This window comes from Triturus cristatus, chromosome 5_2 (assembly GCF_964204655.1).
Source record: "Triturus cristatus chromosome 5_2, aTriCri1.1, whole genome shotgun sequence".
Taxonomy (NCBI): domain Eukaryota; kingdom Metazoa; phylum Chordata; class Amphibia; order Caudata; family Salamandridae; genus Triturus; species Triturus cristatus.
Genome location: NC_140588.1, coordinates 552,592,063 through 552,614,754, shown reverse-complemented (window position 1 = coordinate 552,614,754; position 22,692 = coordinate 552,592,063). Strand labels below are relative to the sequence as shown.

Here is a 22,692-nt window from a genome sequence, read left to right as displayed (position 1 = left end):
CTAATATAAAACAACATTTTTACTAGCTGAATGAGATCATCATTTGGGTTCCTCTATGTTTGATTGAAGAAAACTTCTCATTCAAAATGTGCTATTTTCGCCTTATCAATAGCGGGAAAGCTTAAAAAAGTGATGCTGTGAATCACCCATCTGAAATGCGTTTGAGAAAATCAGAATATGATTTTATAATGGCTAACTACTTTGTGAAGAAATTTGATGTCAAAGTATTTTAAAGTTTGTATTGATGTAACTTGTTCAAGCTGATGGACATTTTGAAAGCATTCAATAATTGACTCTTTCAACCTACTGGTGTTGGATTTGAGCTATCAATGAACAAAGATGAAGAAATGGAAAAGCTCAAGAGTAATAAAAAAAAGTCCCTCCAAGGTTTCAAATCGGATCATTGGATGCAAAGTCCAAATTGCCAACCATTGCTCTATGGAGCCACCCATGCAGGAGACAGAGACATTGCTTCAGTAGTCTGGAAATGTAGACTGTTTTATTATGCTACAGGCAAAGATGAACATTGTGATATAACTTTTATATTCAGATAAACATTTGAATATTTAACACTTTTATAGAGAATATAGCTGAAAAGAATCAAATCACATTAAAGCTCTATCCACTATGACCATTCAAATGAGATATCTTTTTATCAATATAAGAGAAGGCCATCACTGATGCGCTCTCTTTTGTCTCAATGGAAAAGTCACTCTTGTGTGAGAGGGTTCCATGGTGTAATGGTTAGCACTCTGGACTCTGAATCCAGCGATCCGAGTTCAAATCTCGGTGGGACCTACTACAATTATGAGATTCACTGTTTAACTCATTTTTTAGAATTTGGTCTAGAAAAAACATAATATCAATGTTTTATACTGATGCGTATGAACGCATAAGTATGTATAGATGCATACATAGCTTTATCCGTCTAGATAGCTGTTAGACAATATGAACATATCAATTATTCATTAACATAAATATTGAAGCTGAACCTAGAAACTGTTCTTTCACATCCACATTGTAAACATGAGTTTATTTTCCTTTCTCATCTATATGGCCAGTAATGAGATAGTTCATTTTTGCTGATTTCTTAGCTGACAACATGCTGGACTTACACAGTGCATTTCATTGTGAATGTCTTTAAAAGTGAATTTTAGATTCACACCTTTGACATGTCTTTCAAAAGATTCAACTTTTTTGGTTGTGGATTTACTGTTGAAAATCAGTGTGTAAAATCTTTGTACTTCTGAATTTCAAGATTATTATTCAAACTGCACATCTTCGGTCCCCGTAATACAAAGTTTGACTCCTCAAGTTTTGTTTTAATGAATGTTTTGCAATGAAAAAGTTCCTTGTTCGCCTTAACAATAACAGTAAGATTTTAAAAAGTAATGTCTTGCATCAGGCCCCTGTGATGAGTTTGAGAAACTAGAGTGAGTTTGTAAAATCTCTCATTATTTTGAGCCATTTAGTTTCCAGGTATTGTAAAATTTCTATTATTTGCTCACATCTAATAAACTTTTAGAGTATAATCAATAAATTAATTGTTCACCCTACCGGTATTAGATATGTGATATTAATGAATACACTTGAAAGAAAATGATTTGGTCAAGAGTCATAAAATGGTCCCACCGAGATTTGATCTCGGATCATTGGATTCAAAGTCCAAAGTGCTAACCATTACACCATGGAACCTCCCATGTGAAAGGAGCATAAACTGCTGCAGGAATGTGGAAATGTCAAAGTTTTTAATATTCTACTGTCAAAGAGAAACTGTATTGGATTGCTTTCCTATTCTGGTAAACTTTTGCATATTGAACTATGTTGGGGAAGGATGTTGCCCAAAAGACTCAAATAACGTTATAACTCTGTTGAACAGTGGTTTTTATGTGAGATAATATTTTTCAATGAAAGATAAGTTGCCCCCTGAGGCAAATCTCTTCTGTCAAAATGGAAAGCTCACCCTGGTACGGGAGGGTGGATGGTGTCATGGTTAGCACTCTGGACTCTGAAAACAGGGATCTGAGTACAAATTTCAGTGGGACTTATCTGAACTTTACAATTTTCTTTTCCATTCAGTTCTTAGAAGTTTTATTTGGAACAACATCACATTTACTTATAAACATGTAAAAATCAACCTGTACATATGTATCTCTGTATATATAGCTAGATGTCTCTGTATATTTATAGGAAAATATAAACATATAGATTATAAAAATAAATATAATTAGTGGAGGTGAAAATCATGAACAGTTGTTGCCTCTCAGCATTTGAAACATGAGTTTCTACTTCTTTCTCTTTTATATGTCCAGAAATTGAGATAGTCACTTTTTACTCAGTATTGATCCAACAATACAGTTTATGTATATAAAGCATATCATATGATTTGTGAACAATGTTCAAAAATTAGAATTTGATCAGTACCTGTGATGCCTCCGACCAAAAGCTTATATTTTACGATTGGAGATCAACTGTTGTAAATCAGCATGAAAAACATTTTCTTTTCACGATTTCCATACTAATATAAAACAACATTTTTACTAGCTGAATGAGATCATCATTTGGGTTCCTCTATGTTTGATTGAAGAAAACTTCTCATTCAAAATGTGCTATTTTCGCCTTATCAATAGCGGGAAAGCTTAAAAAAGTGATGCTGTGAATCACCCATCTGAAATGCGTTTGAGAAAATCAGAATATGATTTTATAATGGCTAACTACTTTGTGAAGAAATTTGATGTCAAAGTATTTTAAAGTTTGTATTGATGTAACTTGTTCAAGCTGATGGACATTTTGAAAGCATTCAATAATTGACTCTTTCAACCTACTGGTGTTGGATTTGAGCTATCAATGAACAAAGATGAAGAAATGGAAAAGCTCAAGAGTAATAAAAAAAAGTCCCTCCAAGGTTTCAAATCGGATCATTGGATGCAAAGTCCAAATTGCCAACCATTGCTCTATGGAGCCACCCATGCAGGAGACAGAGACATTGCTTCAGTAGTCTGGAAATGTAGACTGTTTTATTATGCTACAGGCAAAGATGAACATTGTGATATAACTTTTATATTCAGATAAACATTTGAATATTTAACACTTTTATAGAGAATATAGCTGAAAAGAATCAAATCACATTAAAGCTCTATCCACTATGACCATTCAAATGAGATATCTTTTTATCAATATAAGAGAAGGCCATCACTGATGCGCTCTCTTTTGTCTCAATGGAAAAGTCACTCTTGTGTGAGAGGGTTCCATGGTGTAATGGTTAGCACTCTGGACTCTGAATCCAGCGATCCGAGTTCAAATCTCGGTGGGACCTACTACAATTACGAGATTCTCTGTTTAACTCATTTTTTAGAATTTGGTCTAGAAAAAACATAATATCAATGTTTTATACTGATGCGTATGAACGCATAAGTATGTATAGATGCATACATAGCTTTATCCGTCTAGATAGCTGTTAGACAATATGAACATATCAATTATTCATTAACATAAATATTGAAGCTGAACCTAGAAACTGTTCTTTCACATCCACATTGTAAACATGAGTTTATTTTCCTTTCTCATCTATATGGCCAGTAATGAGATAGTTCATTTTTGCTGATTTCTTAGCTGACAACATGCTGGACTTACACAGTGCATTTCATTGTGAATGTCTTTAAAAGTGAATTTTAGATTCACACCTTTGACATGTCTTTCAAAAGATTCAACTTTTTTGGTTGTGGATTTACTGTTGAAAATCAGTGTGTAAAATCTTTGTACTTCTGAATTTCAAGATTATTATTCAAACTGCACATCTTCGGTCCCCGTAATACAAAGTTTGACTCCTCAAGTTTTGTTTTAATGAATGTTTTGCAATGAAAAAGTTCCTTGTTCGCCTTAACAATAACAGTAAGATTTTAAAAAGTAATGTCTTGCATCAGGCCCCTGTGATGAGTTTGAGAAACTAGAGTGAGTTTGTAAAATCTCTCATTATTTTGAGCCATTTAGTTTCCAGGTATTGTAAAATTTCTATTATTTGCTCACATCTAATAAACTTTTAGAGTATAATCAATAAATTAATTGTTCACCCTACCGGTATTAGATATGTGATATTAATGAATACACTTGAAAGAAAATGATTTGGTCAAGAGTCATAAAATGGTCCCACCGAGATTTGATCTCGGATCATTGGATTCAAAGTCCAAAGTGCTAACCATTACACCATGGAACCTCCCATGTGAAAGGAGCATAAACTGCTGCAGGAATGTGGAAATGTCAAAGTTTTTAATATTCTACTGTCAAAGAGAAACTGTATTGGATTGCTTTCCTATTCTGGTAAACTTTTGCATATTGAACTATGTTGGGGAAGGATGTTGCCCAAAAGACTCAAATAACGTTATAACTCTGTTGAACAGTGGTTTTTATGTGAGATAATATTTTTCAATGAAAGATAAGTTGCCCCCTGAGGCAAATCTCTTCTGTCAAAATGGAAAGCTCACCCTGGTACTGGAGGGTGGATGGTGTCATGGTTAGCACTCTGGACTCTGAAAACAGGGATCTGAGTACAAATTTCAGTGGGACTTATCTGAACTTTACAATTTTCTTTTCCATTCAGTTCTTAGAAGTTTTATTTGGAACAACATCACATTTACTTATAAACATGTAAAAATCAACCTGTACATATGTATCTCTGTATATATAGCTAGATGTCTCTGTATATTTATAGGAAAATATAAACATATAGATTATAAAAATAAATATAATTAGTGGAGGTGAAAATCATGAACAGTTGTTGCCTCTCAGCATTTGAAACATGAGTTTCTACTTCTTTCTCTTTTATATGTCCAGAAATTGAGATAGTCACTTTTTACTCAGTATTGATCCAACAATACAGTTTATGTATATAAAGCATATCATATGATTTGTGAACAATGTTCAAAAATTAGAATTTGATCAGTACCTGTGATGCCTCCGACCAAAAGCTTATATTTTACGATTGGAGATCAACTGTTGTAAATCAGCATGAAAAACATTTTCTTTTCACGATTTCCATACTAATATAAAACAACATTTTTACTAGCTGAATGAGATCATCATTTGGGTTCCTCTATGTTTGATTGAAGAAAACTTCTCATTCAAAATGTGCTATTTTCGCCTTATCAATAGCGGGAAAGCTTAAAAAAGTGATGCTGTGAATCACCCATCTGAAATGCGTTTGAGAAAATCAGAATATGATTTTATAATGGCTAACTACTTTGTGAAGAAATTTGATGTCAAAGTATTTTAAAGTTTGTATTGATGTAACTTGTTCAAGCTGATGGACATTTTGAAAGCATTCAATAATTGACTCTTTCAACCTACTGGTGTTGGATTTGAGCTATCAATGAACAAAGATGAAGAAATGGAAAAGCTCAAGAGTAATAAAAAAAGTCCCTCCAAGGTTTCAAATCGGATCATTGGATGCAAAGTCCAAATTGCCAACCATTGCTCTATGGAGCCACCCATGCAGGAGACAGAGACATTGCTTCAGTAGTCTGGAAATGTAGACTGTTTTATTATGCTACAGGCAAAGATGAACATTGTGATATAACTTGTATATTCAAATAAACATTTGAATATTTAACACTTTTATAGAGAATATAGCTGAAAAGAATCAAATCACATTAAAGCTCTATCCACTATGACCATTCAAATGAGATATCTTTTTATCAATATAAGAGAAGGCCATCACTGATGCGCTCTCTTTTGTCTCAATGGAAAAGTCACTCTTGTGTGAGAGGGTTCCATGGTGTAATGGTTAGCACACTGGACTCTGAATCCAGCAATCCGAGTTCAAATCTCGGTGGGACCTATTACAATTATGAGATTCACTGTTTAACTCATTTTTTAGAATTTGGACTAGAAAAAACATAATATCAATGTTTTATACTGATGCGTATGAACGCATAAGTATGTATAGATGCATACATAGCTTTATCCGTCTAGATAGCTGTTAGACAATATGAACATATCAATTATTCATTAACATAAATATTGAAGCTGAACCTAGAAACTGTTCTTTCACATCCACATTGTAAACATGAGTTTATTTTCCTTTCTCATCTATATGGCCAGTAATGAGATAGTTCATTTTTGCTGATTTCTTAGCTGACAACATGCTGGACTTACACAGTGCATTTCATTGTGAATGTCTTTAAAAGTGAATTTCAGATTCACACCTTTGACATGTCTTTCAAAAGATTCAACTTTTTTGGTTGTGGATTTACTGTTGAAAATCAGTGTGTAAAATCTTTGTACGTCTGAATTTCAAGATTATTATTCAAACTGCACATCTTCGGTCCCTGTAATACAAAGTTTGACTCCTCAAGTTTTGTTTTAATGAATGTTTTGCAATGAAAAAGTTCCTTGTTCGCCTTAACAATAACAGTAAGATTTTAAAAAGTAATGTCTTGCATCAGGCCCCTGTGATGAGTTTGAGAAACCAGAGTGAGTTTGTAAAATCTCTCATTATTTTGAGCCATTTAGTTTCCAGGTATTGTAAAATTTCTATTATTTGCTCACATCTAATAAACTTTTAGAGTATAATCAATAAATTAATTGTTCACCCTACCGGTATTAGATATGTGATATTAATGAATACACTTGAAAGAAAATGATTTGGTCAAGAGTCATAAAATGGTCCCACCGAGATTTGATCTCGGATCATTGGATTCAAAGTCCAAAGTGCTAACCATTACACCATGGAACCTCCCATGTGAAAGGAGCATAAACTGCTGCAGGAATGTGGAAATGTCAAAGTTTTTAATATTCTACTGTCAAAGAGAAACTGTATTGGATTGCTTTCCTATTCTGGTAAACTTTTGCATATTGAACTATGTTGGGGAAGGATGTTGCCCAAAAGACTCAAATAACGTTATAACTCTGTTGAACAGTGGTTTTTATGTGAGATAATATTTTTCAATGAAAGATAAGTTGCCCCCTGAGGCAAATCTCTTCTGTCAAAATGGAAAGCTCACCCTGGTACGGGAGGGTGGATGGTGTCATGGTTAGCACTCTGGACTCTGAAAACAGGGATCTGAGTACAAATTTCAGTGGGACTTATCTGAACTTTACAATTTTCTTTTCCATTCAGTTCTTAGAAGTTTTATTTGGAACAACATCACATTTACTTATAAACATGTAAAAATCAACCTGTACATATGTATCTCTGTATATATAGCTATATGTCTCTGTATATTTATAGGAAAATATAAACATATAGATTATAAAAATAAATATAATTAGTGGAGGTGAAAATCATGAACAGTTGTCGCCTCTCAGCATTTGAAACATGAGTTTCTACTTCTTTCTCTTTTATATGTCCTGAAATTGAGATAGTCACTTTTTACTCAGTATTGATCCAACAATACAGTTTATGTATATAAAGCATATCATATGATTTGTGAACAATGTTCAAAAATTAGAATTTGATCAGTACCTGTGATGCCTCCTGTGGAAATATGGATTTTTCTGGTCAGTTATGTCCCCTATCTTGGACCCCAACGGTTTCATGTATAAATCACAAGTACATGTATGTTCCCTCCAGTTCCAGTTATGAAGACGCAAACACATGTGCGTCCACCGCCAACATGTCCTCTTTCAGATCCGCCATGAATGGGCCGGATATTCCATTCCTAAGTATGAAAGGCCACCGGCTTTATATGGTTCACTTATGCCATTTTACAGTCCAGGCAAGTAGGCCCTGATTCTGCCATCAAGCTTTTCCTGCCTTCTGCCTCTGAAAGCTCCAGTCTGAGCTCGCATTTGTATCCATGAACTTTGTCCTCATTCTCTGCGCAGCTAACGGTGCCTGACATCAGCCTGTTGCCTGCCAAAAACTGTATTTCACCTTCGAAATTATCTGCTCCGCTCCCTACCCAATGCATTCCTGACTAGTAGTTTAAGTAAACATTCTTCCAGCTACCGAGCAAAGGGCCCGGCTTCTCTGTCTTTATGCAAGTAATTCATAGCCCTGTTACCCTATGGAAGATTCCTGCCCTCGCATCTAGTGTAGACACTTAGACGCTTGTACACGCACTAACAGTCAGTATAGTCAGTATAGAATAAGATTCTACTCCAAGAAGGCCTCTCTTTTGGATAACATAGTTCTTTAAACATAGGATGTTAGATATGATTTGGGATTAGGTTGACTTGACTCTCCAGACTTCTGTCGCCACATGTAGAGCTAAATGTCAAGTCCCCTTCACCCCCTAGTTGCACGTCAATCACACGTCATGCTGCTGCGCGCGCATTTCTGCCAAGTATTTCTGCTGACATTGTGAAATTCTTTCATGGAACCACCCTATTATGACATCATACCTGATGACGTTCTTTAAGTTACGCCCAGTTACACCCACTTTTGCTACGCATGAATGTTTTATCTTTACTATCAATTGTTACGCCTCCTGCATTTGCTTCACTGTAATGCCTATTGTATAAAAATGATTACTTATTAATAAAGTACGGTCTTCACTTCCTGAACCTTCGTGGTGATGGAATCTGGAGCTCATCGATTTAAATTGATTATGGAATAAAGCCGGTTCCGAACCTCTAATACCACGGATTCTGCCTCTTATTTTACTGAGCTATTGTTATAGATTTTCCGCATCAAATTAAGTTCCGGTAATTAAATTATTTACCACATAAATGGCGCCCGAACAGGGACACTTTCTCATCTCACGCGCCGGCGGTGCGTTGCAGGCCCGGTCTCCTGTCACAGCTGGACGGACAACAACGCGTACCCACAGGATTTCCTGTATCTCCCTCCTGCCGAGCGGGGGTAACTGAGGCTGCGATCAACACCCAGACGAGGCGGTGAGAAGTGCGAAGTATCCCGACCAGAGCCTAGCTGAGAGAGCAAGATCCGAGGTATACAGAGGCCCACCAGTTTCCGAAGTTTCCGAAGTTTCGAGTCGAGTCCAGTCCGGTTCAAGTTCAGTTCCGTTCCGAGGCCTTCCGTTCCGAGCTACCCGGTGAGTACCATTATCGGGGAGGCGTTCTGACGTGCACATAGGTTGTGCCGGTCAAGACGGGTTTGGGTACACAAATCCGGTCTGCACTGTTTCAGCAGTGTATCTGTACTGTTTAGCAGTATATCAAGTATGTCTAGTATATAATTCAGAATTACCTAGTTAGTATCGAGTATTATGCTTAGGGACTAGTTCCCTAATTGGCCATCATTGTCTATTTTGTTTAAATGTTAAATGTTAAAATGTTTTAAATACGTTCTGTATATTGTGGTGTGAATGACTGTTCATTATTGTGTTTTATGGTATTAAACGTGTTCAAAATTAGGTATCAGATCAGTTCTCAAATATGCCGCTCTTTTCGAAATTAAGACAGATCACAACTAGAAAAGGGGTACTCGAAGAAGCTGTTCCCATTCCTCCTAGGGATACTCCAGGGTACTTCATGTATCATAAACATGGCCTAGACGCCATATTATTTCTTGATTTATGGGTAGACTACACCAAGGAATTACCAGAAAGTCAGAGGTGGCCCGCAGCTGGGACCTGGGATGCAGATTGCATCGTGAAAGTAGAGGAAGAATTATGGAAAAGGAAAGCTAGACAGTCACAGAAAGACGCCATTGAATTATGGCGTAAAGAATCGTATAGACGTACAGAAAAAGCACGTAGACAGGAAGAGAAGAGTAAGGAGAATTCAAATAAAGTTCGAGAAAGTGTATTAATTGAAGAAGGTACTCGAGTAAAGTCAGAACAAACAGACAGACAAAGAAATGCCCTTGTGAATGGTATGTATCCTCTTCTGGCCGAAGGACTACCTAAGGCTACCCCGGAGATACCAAGAGACTTGCCACCCCCATTGTTTCCGATAAAAGCACATCCCAAAGGGCATCCCAGAACCGCAGAAGATGTTTTTCTTTCCTCTTATTTAGACGACGCAGCTCCCGAGTATGCTAATGCTGCGCCACATAGACCGCCTGCCGAGGGGGTTCAACGCCGAGACCCTCCTTCGTCTGTACCTCTGCAACAGCAAACTCCGACACAAGTTCCGGCAAGCACATCTGTTTCTACATCTGCATCCACACCTATGGTTGCTATATCACGTTCAACGAATCCTTTCACATCCAGCACCCCAGGTGGTGCTACCGGAGATACATCAAGCATTTTTTCTACGCCACCCAGAACAAATAAACTTTCCTTTCAAGAATTAGCCCACCAACGTACGCCCAAACTAGTAACTCCCAGCACGCTCAAGGAACTTCTAATAGATTGTAGATATGACCCTGTGCCCGGAAAAGGGGACGAAATTATGCTGGCATCATTACGTATCCGACGAGCTGCAATATATTTAGGGAAGCTACCAGGAATGACTGCACATTTAGAAAATATATATCATTTTGTTCAATCAGGGCGAGACCCTGAGAGTATTAACAGAGCCATGGAGTATCAAAAGGTGGAAATACAGGGGGAACTGTTACGTTTCCTCATAAACTGTGTGATCAGAAATCAAGATCAACCAGGGGTAAATACGGAAGAAATGCAAATTCTTACCACATGGGGTAAGAATATATCAGAGGGGAGACACGATAAACGATCATGTATAGTAGCTATGAGCCGAAAGATCCGCAAAGAAATAGAACGAATACACGAGGAAAGATTAGCAGTAGACGAACCAGAACAAACCGAGGACGAGGATGAATTAGAACTGCCCACAGGACAGTTAGAAACAATGGCATATGTAGGTAGAGGAAGATCTTGCAATAATACTAGATGCTTTACTGATCCGATATGTCCGATACGTCCAGATAATAACTGAAAATTCCAAACTCCTATAATAAATATAAGGTCCCCCGAACATTCATTCCAAGCCGCTGACAAATTACTCCGAGAACGAAGGGGTTATCATATACTCGATTCTATGGACGAACAAGAATTAGCCAGGTCAGCCGTTCACTGGGTTGATAGTCCTGGAAAATATGGTGATGATATACTAGTACATACGTTTTTGAACCTCGCCCCAGATGAACAGCGTTTAGCTGGTATCTATATGATTCAACAACTCCTTATATTGTATAAAAGCCAACACTCCGATCCTGGTCCCTTACCTGATATATTGACTGAATTACTCACGAATAAATGGAGAGGTTCCGGTACTAAGTTAATTAGAGAAATACTAGAATCTAGAAGACAGTATATTCTTTTTGTATGTCCTGAACATGTCTCACTGCCCATCAAGGAAAGAACGACGTATTACATGGATAGACAGAATCCCTTACGCGAAGTGCACCCGATAAAGGGTGATGACAATGAGTTTAAACGTGTGTTTGTATACACACCCATATCTAAAATAGAACTATTAGAAATGAAGAAAGTGGTACCCAGTCATGATAAAGACCCAGCAGGTTTCCATCGTGAAATTAAAGATATGTTACTCATGGGAGAATATACCTGCCCCGACATTATGACAATATTGGAGGTATTAATGCCTGCGGGCATTTACGAAAAACTCAAGGAAAAGGATTGGGAGGTGGGAGACCAGAAGATAGATTGGACAGCATTAGAAAACGAAGAAAAAGCTCGAGGTCCAGGTTCAGGGCTCGGGGACAAGATCAAAGCACTACCAGGTTTACTAGTACAGGTACTGCCACGTTTATTAACTACGAAAAAGGAAGACTGGGGTGCAATCTCAGCCTGTAAACAAAAATCAGATGAAGACACTAGTGATTTCTATTCCCGATTTGAGAAATGTTTTGGTATAAATAGTGGAATAAAAGCAAGTAGCGAGTCGTATCCACATCTGTTTGTGACAAAATTGGTTGAAAATGCCTTGCCCCAAGTTAAGAATAGAGTATTGAAGTTCGAGAGTACCTGGCAAGGTAACACTCCGTCACAAATGTTACAAATGCTACAGTACCATCACAATAGAATTAGAGAAGAACAAGAACATGAACATAGACGCATGAAAGACACGAAAATGAAAATGCTAGTTTCCCAGACAGTGCCAGCTGACGGTCATAAGAAGGGTATAACACAGTCCAGTGTTTCAACAGGTCCTGTTAAAGGGACGTGCAACTATTGTAAACAGCCAGGTCATTATGTACACGATTGTCCAGTTTTAAAACATAATATTGCCATAGGTAACGCAAAAGAAAGACCACGACCAATTAGACAGGATCAGAACCAACAAGGAGCCCCGCAGCATGCACAGTCCATGCCAGCTCCGCAACAGTCTATGCCAGCTCCACCACCGCAGCCTATTGCTGCCACACAAACAACGACACGACAGATGTATCAGACCGCACAGTATGACTATCCTGATTATCAACGATACTCATGAAACAGCCTAGAGAGGGAAGTTGGCTTACCCCTTATCGAGGTCCCTGTAGATCAAGAAGGACCTTATGTACACAGTGAACTATTAGGCCAAGATAGAAAATTCTTACTTGATACAGGGGCAAGCCGAACAACAATAAAACGTAGTGAAGTTCCAGGGGCACCCCTCTCAGGCACACAGAATATTTCCCTTGGTTTTTCAGGAAAACCTATCATTAACGAAGTATCACAGCCTCTTCCACTTACGATCGGTCCCTTGACACGAACTACAGATTTATTACTTACCAAATCATGTCCAGAAAACTTGTTAGGCATAAAAACTTTGAAAGCTCTAGGAGCTATTATATGTTGTTCTCCGGAAGGAGTAAGATTATTTTTACGTGATTTCAAAGGGCACTACGTGTCCCGAGACATGGATCACCGACTACAGACCTTACCGACACATTTATGGGCGCAAGGCCCTACAGATGTTGGTTGCATGAACATTACACCATATCAAGTCACACTAAAGGCAGGAGTGGTACTTCCACGAATGCGACAATACAAGTTACCCCCAGATGCTGTAGTGGCTTTACTACAAATCATTGACGAGCTTATTACCCAAGGAGTGGTTGTGGAAACTGACTCCAATGTATGTAATTCACCGATAATTCCGATTCTTAAACGAACCGATCCAACAGCCCCGCCAGTATATCGATTGGTTATTGATCTGCGCGAATTAAATAAATGCATAGTACCACAATACCCCGTAGTCCCAGACATTTCTTCATTACTGACAGCCATTGATTCCGAAGCAACATTCTTTACTGTAATTGATCTCAAGAATGCCTTCTTCAGCGTCCCCATAGATCCGGAAAGCCAATACTTGTTCGGATTTAGTTTAAATGGACGAAGCTTTAAATTCACACGCGCACCTCAAGGATTTACAGAAAGCCCCAGCATTTATAGCCAAGCACTGAAACGAGAACTCGACAGTATCCACATGCCAGTCAACACTGCCCTGCTTCAATATGTCGATGATCTGCTGATCACCGCTAGAAGCGAACCTGAATGTGAGAAAGCCTCACTGACGGTATTACAATTTTTGGCCGAAAAGGGGCACAAGGTGTCCCCTTCTAAACTGCAATTCTGTGTCCAGCGAGTTGTTTACCTTGGTCACTCGCTGTCCAAGGAGGGAAGGCAGCTTACTCCAGATCGCATCCAGCTAATTGCTAATATGCCGATACCCAAGACACAAAAGGAGGTGCGGGCTTTCATAGGCCTCACTTCATATTGTAGGCAGTGGATCCCTCAGTATGCATTTCTAGCAAAACCCCTCATTCAATTGACAACACAGGAGGCAGCCACATCGACTGTTCTCCCTTGGACTCAGGAACATACACAAGCTTTTGAAAGCCTAAAGAAAGCCTTATGCCAAGCACCTGTTTTAGCAACACCATGTTACAATAAACAGTTTACACTCTTCGTTACAGAACGCGAAGGTACTGCCTTGTCAGTACTCACACAGGAACAAGCAGGATCACACAAACCATGTGCTTATTTTTCTAGTACATTAGATCCCGTAGCTCAGGCTTTGCCTGCGTGCCTGAAATCAGTGGCAGCAACAGCTTTAGCAATCAGACAAAGCGATGCCATAGTATTAGGACATCCATTGACAGTACAAGTACCACATGCAGTAGAGGTTCTCTTGAACCGCACACAAACACAACACTTGACTATAGCACGACTTACTGGTTACGAATTAACATTGTTTCAGCCACATATAGAAATCAGACGTTGTAGTACATTGAATCCTGCCACACTGTTACCTATAAATGGAACAGACCCACTTGCACATGATTGTATCGAAGTTATCACTATCACGACGAAACCGAGACAAGATTTGACAGATGTCCCATTGTCAGACCCAGACCTGACGTTGTATGTAGATGGTTCATGTATGAGAACAGGTACAGGAGAGCTAGTGGCCGCTTACGCAGTCACAACAGACACTGAAATCATTGAAACAAATTGCATAAATACCTTGTCCGCTCAAACAGCAGAGCTCATCGCTCTGACACAAGCCTGTATTCAAGCCACAAATAAAAAAGTCAACATATACACTGATTCACGTTATGCATTCGGAGTTGTACATGACTTCGGCGTGCTGTGGCTAGAGAGAGGTTATTTAACTTCTCACGGTGCCCACATTCAGCACGGACCCCTTATTCATGCCTTATTAGATGCAATACATCTACCCACTGCAATATCAATTATGAAATGTAAAGCTCATACGAAAGTTACTGATATCATTTCTCAAGGCAATGATCTAGCTGACAGAACAGCTAAACAGACTGCTCAAACTCAAACATCCGACATGACAAAGACAATAGTCCCGACACCAACACATTGCATGATGGTTAAGGATCCCGCTCTTGACGTAATCGACATACAGACACATGCTACACCAGACGAAATAAAGAAATGGACTGAATTAGGAGGGATCCAAACGGATCAAGGATGGATGACGAAGGAAAAATGTGTGTGGTTCCTTCCTGATTCAATGGTCCAAGTCGTTATTAACACTGTACATAGTCCAGCACATCTAGGAGAAAAAGCTATGCTAGACAGCATTCAACACATTTGGTTCAACAAACATTTACGAGCAGCAGCTAAACAAAAAGTCCGTACCTGTATGATCTGTTGTCAGTTTAACCCAGGTAAAAGCATTCCCGTAGAACAGGGTGGATTTCAGCCTCCTGATCACCCTTTTGAAGTCCTCCAGATGGATTATATCCAGATGGAACGATGTTGAGGATTCAAATATGTTCTCGTAGTTGTCTGTGCTCTTTCCCGTTGGACAGAGGCATACCCGGTTTCAGATTACACTGCCCCGACTACTGCCAAACAGTTAGTTCGAGAATTCTTCCCACGGTACGGTTTACCACGTGTTGTCTACTCAGATAACGGCCAGCCGTTCTCATCCGAATTAATGAAACACGTTTCACTTTTGTTAGGCTATCAGTGGAAATTTCACTGTGTCCGACACCCCGAGGCAGCAGGTCTCGTGGAAAGACATAACCAGACCCTGAAAATTAGATTGTCCAAAATATGCAGAGAGAAGGGTGTCGACTGGGTAGTAGCCTTACCCGTTGCACTCTTTTACATGAGAATGGTAGCACACTCTCGAACAGGGCTATCCCCGTATGAGGTGATCTTCGGTAGACCACCAAATATATGGGGGACGCCTATACCACGCAAAATAACTGATATTGACTGTAATATGCTGACAGATTACTTGGCTTCCTTGATGTCTGCACTACAATCTTGTCGTTCACAGGTAGCTGCAGCCTTTCCCGACAACACCGAGGTGAAACCCCATGACGTACTTCCAGGGGATTTAGTTCTAGTGAGGAACTTTGATCGGAAGTCTCAGCTGGATCCTAGGTGGAAGTCACCTCAGCTCGTACTGCTAACGACGAGGACAGCCGTAAAGATCGAAGGACGAAAAGGCTGGATACATTCAAGTCATATCAAGAAATTTCATGGACTACCGTCAGACGTAAACGACACACCTTGCGTGTCTTCCCCGATTGACTCTAAACTTCCTTTGGTTGAACTGAATAGCCATGAACTATACAGACTAAAACTCAGGTCTAACCAGTCAGGCAATTTGATTGTTTAAGTCCTCTCCAAGGTGAAGCGGTCGAATTTGTCTCTGACATGTATCCCTTAGACCTGTATAGAGAAAGAAACAGAAGGATAAAATTGAAACGATATGCGTACTGTAAATCACTGCGTAGTCATTGCACAGTGACGTTATTAATTCTGTTTTTCTTAAGTCTTTTAGTAATTACTGCAAGTATATTGTTGCACACATATTATCCTATTTCTAGACATGTTTACAATGTTACTGCTGAACATTCTTTTAGTGAATTACCTCCGCATGAATTGTCTTATAGATTTGCGCTGCGCAATAACACTTTTATTAGTATGTTACATCATTCCCATCAGGTTAGCAATGCTACAAATTGTTGGATATGTGGTCGACTCCCTCCCTATCAGAACTATAAAGGAATTCTACCTCTCTTTCCATACCCGTTCACACACAACGGCTCCTGTGGAGCATGGTTTAGTTTAATTAATTCCCTAGATTCGAATTCTGCAGTTTACCAGGATAACTGGGTATGGGGAAATCTGAACTTAGTTTTACTCAAAGTCTGTCACCCTAACAAGGAGGGACTTCCCAAAAGAACAGGAACTGATCTAGAAAATGAAGTATATGGATTAGGTAATTTTACGCTCAATCTCATGATCTTGAATGTCGAATCCGAAGCTACTCCAATTTTGCCCGCCATGTCAGTATTTCCAGTTAAAGGTGAATTATGTGTAAGAAAGAATGGTTCCATACATATGGGCCATAGTAGATGCACCACTGTAATAGAATTTAGTGATCAAGGCAAGTCTACATTTAGAGCTTCCCGCCATTCCTACTTCATATGTGGTCAGACGGCATACATACGTTTGCCACTAGATTGGGATGGTACCTGCTACATCGGATTCCTTTTGCCACCTGTTTTCCTAGCTCCTCCTGATTATCACAGAAATACTCATTTAGTACACAATAGAGAAAGGAGAGATCTCCCAATAGTCGATTACACTGAGACAGCATGGGAAAAATACACAGATTTCAATAAAGGTCTCTTTCCCTATATAGGTACAGTTACCAATAGTAAGCTGATACGTAGATTAACCAGAACCCTTGAAGCAGTAGTGAATGAAACTATTTCCGCCTTAGGCAATTTAACAGAAGAGCAGTCTGCTATGCGGATTGTTGTGCTTCAAAATCGTCTTGTCCTTGACGTCATCCTGGCCGATAGGGGCGGAGCTTGTAGGGTCATCGGATCAAGTTGTTGCATTTTCATACCAGAAAATTCGCCATCTGTATATAAAGCCATAACTCGCCTTCATAAGATTGTAAGCCAGATACACCAGAATCCAGGCACCTGGACTTGGTCCGGTTGGTTTTGGAGTGTATTATCTACCTTTGGATGGAAGGTCCTATCCTTCCTAGGTATTGGCTTCCTCATATTATTCAGTTGCTGTCTATGTCTACAATGTGGACCAGCGATCTGTGGTCTATGTGTCACATCGTGTATTCCACCACCAAGATTTCATTCATCACGGAAGAAGAAAGAAGAACAAATGATGCTATATGAACAGATCAATGGATTGATGAAGATTGATATCTCTTGACGGGCAAGTAGGGGACAAGGAGGGAATGTGGAAATATGGATTTTTCTGGTCAGTTATGTCCCCTATCTTGGACCCCAACGGTTTCATGTATAAATCACAAGTACATGTATGTTCCCTCCAGTTCCAGTTATGAAGACGCAAACACATGTGCGTCCACCGCCAACATGTCCTCTTTCAGATCCACCATGAATGGGCCGGATATTCCATTCCTAAGTATGAAAGGCCACCGGCTTTATATGGTTCACTTATGCCATTTTACAGTCCAGGCAAGTAGGCCCTGATTCTGCCATCAAGCTTTTCCTGCCTTCTGCCTCTGAAAGCTCCAGTCTGAGCTCGCATTTGTATCCATGAACTTTGTCCTCATTCTCTGCGCAGCTAACGGTGCCTGACATCAGCCTGTTGCCTGCCAAAAACTGTATTTCACCTTCGAAATTATCTGCTCCGCTCCCTACCCAATGCATTCCTGACTAGTAGTTTAAGTAAACATTCTTCCAGCTACCGAGCAAAGGGCCCGGCTTCTCTGTCTTTATGCAAGTAATTCATAGCCCTGTTACTATGGAAGATTCCTGCCCTCGCATCTAGTGTAGACACTTAGACGCTTGTACACGCACTAACAGTCAGTATAGTCAGTATAGAATAAGATTCTACTCCAAGAAGGCCTCTCTTTTGGATAACATAGTTCTTTAAACATAGGATGTTAGATATGATTTGGGATTAGGTTGACTTGACTCTCCAGACTTCTGTCGCCACATGTAGAGCTAAATGTCAAGTCCCCTTCACCCCCTAGTTGCACGTCAATCACACGTCATGCTGCTGCGCGCGCATTTCTGCCAAGTATTTCTGCTGACATTGCGAAATTCTTTCATGGAACCACCCTATTATGACAACATACCTGATGACGTTCTTTAAGTTACGCCCAGTTACACCCACTTTTGCTACGCATGAATGTTTTATCTTTACTATCAATTGTTACGCCTCCTGCATTTGCTTCACTGTAATGCCTATTGTATAAAAATGATTACTTATTAATAAAGTACGGTCTTCACTTCCTGAACCTTCGTGGTGATGGAATCTGGAGCTCATCGATTTAAATTGATTATGGAATAAAGCCCGTTCCGAACCTCTAATTCCACGGATTCTGCCTCTTATTTTACTGAGCTATTGTTATAGATTTTCCGCATCAAATTAAGTTCCGGTAATTAAATTATTTACCACACTCCGACCAAAAGCTTATATTTTACGATTGGAGATCAACTGTTGTAAATCAGCATGAAAAACCTTTTCTTTTCACGATTTCCATACTAATATAAAACAACATTTTTACTAGCTGAATGAGATCATCATTTGGGTTCCTCTATGTTTGATTGAAGAAAACTTCTCATTCAAAATGTGCTATTTTCGCCTTATCAATAGCGGGAAAGCTTAAAAAAGTGATGCTGTGAATCACCCATCTGAAATGCGTTTGAGAAAATCAGAATATGATTTTATAATGGCTAACTACTTTGTGAAGAAATTTGATGTCAAAGTATTTTAAAGTTTGTATTGATGTAACTTGTTCAAGCTGATGGACATTTTGAAAGCATTCAATAATTGACTATTTCAACCTACTGGTGTTGGATTTGAGCTATCAATGAACAAAGATGAAGAAATGGAAAAGCTCAAGAGTAATAAAAAAAGTCCCTCCAAGGTTTCAAATCGGATCATTGGATGCAAAGTCCAAATTGCCAACCATTGCTCTATGGAGCCACCCATGCAGGAGACAGAGACATTGCTTCAGTAGTCTGGAAATGTAGACTGTTTTATTATGCTACAGGCAAAGATGAACAGTGTGATATAACTTTTATATTCAGATAAACATTTGAATATTTAACACTTTTATAGAGAATATAGCTGAAAAGAATCAAATCACATTAAAGCTCTATCCACTATGACCATTCAAATGAGATATCTTTTTATCAATATAAGAGAAGGCCATCACTGATGCGCTCTCTTTTGTCTCAATGGAAACGTCACTCTTGTGTGAGAGGGTTCCATGGTGTAATGGTTAGCACTCTGGACTCTGAATCCAGCGATCCGAGTTCAAATCTCGGTGGGACCTACTACAATTATGAGATTCACTGTTTAACTCATTTTTTAGAATTTGGTCTAGAAAAAACATAATATCAATGTTTTATACTGATGCGTATGAACGCATAAGTATGTATAGATGCATACATAGCTTTATCCGTCTAGATAGCTGTTAGACAATATGAACATATCAATTATTCATTAACATAAATATTGAAGCTGAACCTAGAAACTGTTCTTTCACATCCACATTGTAAACATGAGTTTATTTTCCTTTCTCATCTATATGGCCAGTAATGAGATAGTTCATTTTTGCTGATTTCTTAGCTGACAACATGCTGGACTTACACAGTGCATTTCATTGTGAATGTCTTTAAAAGTGAATTTCAGATTCACACCTTTGACATGTCTTTCAAAAGATTCAACTTTTTTGGTTGTGGATTTACTGTTGAAAATCAGTGTGTAAAATCTTTGTACGTCTGAATTTCAAGATTATTATTCAAACTGCACATCTTCGGTCCCTGTAATACAAAGTTTGACTCCTCAAGTTTTGTTTTAATGAATGCTTTGCAATGAAAAAGTTCCTTGTTCGCCTTAACAATAACAGTAAGATTTTAAAAAGTAATGTCTTGCATCAGGCCCCTGTGATGAGTTTGAGAAACCAGAGTGAGTTTGTAAAATCTCTCATTATTTTGAGCCATTTAGTTTCCAGGTATTGTAAAATTTCTATTATTTGCTCACATCTAATAAACTTTTAGAGTATAATCAATAAATTAATTGTTCACCCTACCGGTATTAGATATGTGATATTAATGAATACACTTGAAAGAAAATGATTTGGTCAAGAGTCATAAAATGGTCCCACCGAGATTTGAACTCGGATCATTGGATTCAAAGTAGGGGTGGGCGGAATTTGCGGAATTGCGTTCCGCAAATCTCCGCGAAACGGTAAAAAATCTCCGCGAACACGCAGAAATTCCGCGAACACGCGGAATTGCTTGTTCGCGATGCTTTTTTCCTGTTCGCAATAGCTGTTTGCGTGCTCGAGGAGAAATATCTCGCGAACATGCATTTTGAGATCGCGAACAAGCAAAAATTTCGCGAAATCGCGGAAAGCAGACTTTTGAGTAATTTCGCTTTCTCCGCGGAACGCGAAATTACGCAAATTCCGCAAATTCCGCGAGCGGAACGGAATTTGCCGCCCAGGCCTAATTCAAAGTCCAAAGTGCTAACCATTACACCATGGAACCTCCCATGTGAAAGGAGCATAAACTGCTGCAGGAATGTGGAAATGTCAAAGTTTTTAATATTCTACTGTCAAAGAGAAACTGTATTGGATTGCTTTCCTATTCTGGTAAACCTTTGCATATTGAACTATGTTGGGGAAGGATGTTGCCCAAAAGACTCAAATAACGTTATAACTCTGTTGAACAGTGGTTTTTATGTGAGATAATATTTTTCAATGAAAGATAAGTTGCCCCCTGAGGCAAATCTCTTCTGTCAAAATGGAAAGCTCACCCTGGTACGGGAGGGTGGATGGTGTCATGGTTAGCACTCTGGACTCTGAAAACAGGGATCTGAGTACAAATTTCAGTGGGACTTATCTGAACTTTACAATTTTCTTTTCCATTCAGTTCTTAGAAGTTTTATTTGGAACAACATCACATTTACTTATAAAAATGTAAAAATCAACCTGTACATATGTATCTCTGTATATATAGCTATATGTCTCTGTATATTTATAGGAAAATATAAACATATAGATTATAAAAATAAATATAATTAGTGGAGGTGAAAATCATGAACAGTTGTTGCCTCTCAGCATTTGAAACATGAGTTTCTACTTCTTTCTCTTTTATATGTCCTGAAATTGAGATAGTCACTTTTTACTCAGTATTGATCCAACAATACAGTTTATGTATATAAAGCATATCATATGATTTGTGAACAATGTTCAAAAATTAGAATTTGATCAGTACCTGTGATGCCTCCGACCAAAAGCTTATATTTTACGATTGGAGATCAACTGTTGTAAATCAGCATGAAAAACATTTTCTTTTCACGATTTCCATACTAATATAAAACAACATTTTTACTAGCTGAATGAGATCATCATTTGGGTTCCTCTATGTTTGATTGAAGAAAACTTCTCATTCAAAATGTGCTATTTTCGCCTTATCAATAGCGGGAAAGCTTAAAAAAGTGATGCTGTGAATCACCCATCTGAAATGCGTTTGAGAAAATCAGAATATGATTTTATAATGGCTAACTACTTTGTGAAGAAATTTGATGTCAAAGTATTTTAAAGTTTGTATTGATGTAACTTGTTCAAGCTGATGCACATTTTGAAAGCATTCAATAATTGACTCTTTCAACCTACTGGTGTTGGATTTGAGCTATCAATGAACAAAGATGAAGAAATGGAAAAGCTCAAGAGTAATAAAAAAAGTCCCTCCAAGGTTTCAAATCGGATCATTGGATGCAAAGTCCAAATTGCCAACCATTGCTCTATGGAGCCACCCATGCAGGAGACAGAGACATTGCTTCAGTAGTCTGGAAATGTAGACTGTTTTATTATGCTACAGGCAAAGATGAACATTGTGATATAACTTTTATATTCAGATAAACATTTGAATATTTAACACTTTTATAGAGAATATAGCTGAAAAGAATCAAATCACATTAAAGCTCTATCCACTATGACCATTCAAATGAGATATCTTTTTATCAATATAAGAGAAGGCCATCACTGATGCGCTCTCTTTTGTCTCAATGGAAACGTCACTCTTGTGTGAGAGGGTTCCATGGTGTAATGGTTAGCACTCTGGACTCTGAATCCAGCGATCCGAGTTCAAATCTCGGTGGGACCTACTACAATTATGAGATTCACTGTTTAACTCATTTTTTAGAATTTGGTGTAGAAAAAACATAATATCAATGTTTTATACTGATGCGTATGAACGCATAAGTATGTATAGATGCATACATAGCTTTATCCGTCTAGATAGCTGTTAGACAATATGAACATATCAATTATTCATTAACATAAATATTGAAGCTGAACCTAGAA

The 22,692-nt window shown here is 38.5% G+C and overlaps 8 non-coding genes across 8 annotated transcripts; 5 read left to right on the top strand and 3 right to left on the bottom strand.

The window, feature by feature from the left end:
- Positions 1 to 726: 726 nt before the first annotated feature.
- Positions 727 to 798, top strand: TRNAQ-CUG (transfer RNA glutamine (anticodon CUG)). The gene has a single exon. It is a non-coding gene; the product is annotated as a tRNA-Gln (tRNA).
- An 825-nt stretch (positions 799 to 1,623) lies between these two features.
- On the bottom strand, positions 1,624 to 1,695 carry TRNAQ-UUG (transfer RNA glutamine (anticodon UUG)). The gene has a single exon. It is a non-coding gene; the product is annotated as a tRNA-Gln (tRNA).
- Positions 1,696 to 3,244: 1,549 nt separating this feature from the next.
- On the top strand, positions 3,245 to 3,316 carry TRNAQ-CUG (transfer RNA glutamine (anticodon CUG)). Its single transcript has one exon. It is a non-coding gene; the product is annotated as a tRNA-Gln (tRNA).
- Positions 3,317 to 4,141: 825 nt separating this feature from the next.
- On the bottom strand, positions 4,142 to 4,213 carry TRNAQ-UUG (transfer RNA glutamine (anticodon UUG)). Its single transcript has one exon. It is a non-coding gene; the product is annotated as a tRNA-Gln (tRNA).
- Positions 4,214 to 5,761: 1,548 nt separating this feature from the next.
- On the top strand, positions 5,762 to 5,833 carry TRNAQ-CUG (transfer RNA glutamine (anticodon CUG)). Its single transcript has one exon. It is a non-coding gene; the product is annotated as a tRNA-Gln (tRNA).
- An 825-nt stretch (positions 5,834 to 6,658) lies between these two features.
- TRNAQ-UUG (transfer RNA glutamine (anticodon UUG)) lies at positions 6,659 to 6,730 on the bottom strand. Its single transcript has one exon. It is a non-coding gene; the product is annotated as a tRNA-Gln (tRNA).
- Positions 6,731 to 19,581: 12,851 nt separating this feature from the next.
- On the top strand, positions 19,582 to 19,653 carry TRNAQ-CUG (transfer RNA glutamine (anticodon CUG)). Its single transcript has one exon. It is a non-coding gene; the product is annotated as a tRNA-Gln (tRNA).
- Positions 19,654 to 22,420: 2,767 nt separating this feature from the next.
- TRNAQ-CUG (transfer RNA glutamine (anticodon CUG)) lies at positions 22,421 to 22,492 on the top strand. Its single transcript has one exon. It is a non-coding gene; the product is annotated as a tRNA-Gln (tRNA).
- The last annotated feature ends 200 nt before the right edge of the window (positions 22,493 to 22,692 follow it).